The sequence below is a fragment of the Physella acuta genome, unplaced genomic scaffold (genome assembly GCF_028476545.2).
Source record: "Physella acuta isolate Inbredline_101_S28 unplaced genomic scaffold, ASM2847654v3 ptg000050l, whole genome shotgun sequence".
NCBI classification, from domain to species: domain Eukaryota; kingdom Metazoa; phylum Mollusca; class Gastropoda; family Physidae; genus Physella; species Physella acuta.
The window spans coordinates 711,562-713,811 of NW_026731570.1; positions in this window are offsets into that span (position 1 = coordinate 711,562).

Below are 2,250 nucleotides of genomic sequence, written 5' to 3' on the forward strand. Positions count from 1 at the left end.
AAAGGATTTACCCCATTACATTAATCTTGAGATCGGTGGGGAAACTTACACCTTGTTACTACAACATTACGGTAGGAGATCTATATGCCCCCTGTGTAGCACGACCAATTGTTACTACAACTTAACGGTAGGAGATCTATATGCCCCCTGTGTAGCACGACCAAACACGGACCGGCCGCATGCCGAAGCTAGTATGTAAGGGAAAGGTACAATATATCATTAGACAACGATGGTAACTATTTTGACAATGATCAACTTATAGACGACAGTGAATATGTGTTAGACAGCGCCACAGAAATCGAGCCAGCCCAAGGTCCAGCCCAAGAACCAGACACAGCCATAGCCCCAACCACAGAAGGAGAATGGACAACAGTTCCGGGACGAAGAGACAAGCCTGTAAGGAAAAATAAAAAAAAAAACGACAGCTCACGAAGCAAAGAAAATGAACACATAATTGAAACTGATACTATCCATAGCCCATCACGCCCAGCCCCAAAGGACTTTAATTTCGTGGAAGACAAACTAGACATTGTAGAACCAAAAAAATCATTCGAAACCGCTTAACTTATATTTTTCTTTCTTTATTGACATCACCGGCTCAGGAGGTGTCTGCCATTTGCCAGGCAGGTCTCAGCACGGCAAACTTTGACTACTAGCTTGGATATCGGTTTGATTACACTGTATCGGTCGCTTCTGTCCTTTGGCTCTCACTGGGTTCATCTCCCTCCCCCCACTGAACACAGGGTACTAGTGCCCCACCGTCCAGTACCCGGCTCAACAGTAGGAAGCTAATAGCTTAAAAAAAACCTACGTCACTCACGTCAAATTAATGCATACTGATAGACAGAGTAATGCATTAATAACATTCCCAATTTAAAAACACTCGAAAAATTCGGCACTTGGGCAGTGGCAAGCATGGGATTGTTGCCACGGGGCTGTAGGGCTGGACCTGGTGCCCAAGCTGCTGTCAGCTGTCCGTTTACTTTCTACTGCACATATTCTCAATGTTCTCAAAGTTGTTTTTCAATACATTATGATATTATGATATGATATTATGATATTATATATGAGTTTTGAAAATGAAATAATATAACTATTAATATTTGTGCAAGGAGCTGTAGAGCCGCATCTTGACAGCAAAGGAGCCGCGAGCCGATGGTTGCCGACCCCTGTTATAAGAAAATTAGTTTTTTTTTGTTTTGTTTTTTTTTTCAATGCATGAATATTGCTTTCCATTTATTATACATGTATATGAAAATTTTTAATTTCTACACACTCATATATATATATATATATATATATATATATATATATATATATATATATATATATATATATATATATATATATATATATATATATATATATATATATATATATATTTTTTTTTTTTTTTTTTTTTTTAACTTTTATTTACCATAAAACAAATTACAACATATTTACACTGGTAGGTTGATAATACTTTACATAGTGGCAAGTTATCTGTTGGAGTTAAATTGATATGTACAAATCGAAATAATAACCAAAAGGGGAACAATTATAAGCGGTTAAATATAACCAATGACAAAATATAACAACATTTCCAGATTACAGTTTAACTTTTTGATCACTTCCAAAAAAAGGGAAAGAATTCCCCATACTCACATAATAAATTTTAAAGGGTATTCTGCTTCGTAATGTACATCTCAAATGCCTCGCATTTTTTAAAAAAGGTGATCCATGTGTAAACAACAAATGTATAAAATAAATGAACTTGTCCTGACTGATATCATAAAAAAATTAGTACAATAATAAAATTTCCAAAAACTGTGCCATTATGTCAGAATGTTGCACTGTATCGGTGGGGTGGGCGGGGTCATAGCGGCATGGGTTGAAAGGGGGTGGGGATTGGTTGGGTGCGGTGGCCCACACATCAGGAGCAATGTTGCGTGACCTGAACGCTGTGATGTTGTTTTTTTTTTGCTTTAACTATTTGATATTACTAAAATACTAACAAATGATAGCTTTACAATGTTTGTAAGCTGCATAAATTAAACAATACACAAAAATCAACAATAGGAAACTGAAGGACAAATTATAAATGGTGCGAAACAAGGTGTGGACATGGGGGTTGAGGGGTGGGAGTCAAATTAATGTTGATTGAAAAGTATTTAGATAATACATCATTTTCAGTATTTAACCTAGTATTTCAAAACAGGGGTGGGGGTCGTGGGGACGAAGGGGTTGCAGTTATGAGGGGAAATTTGATAT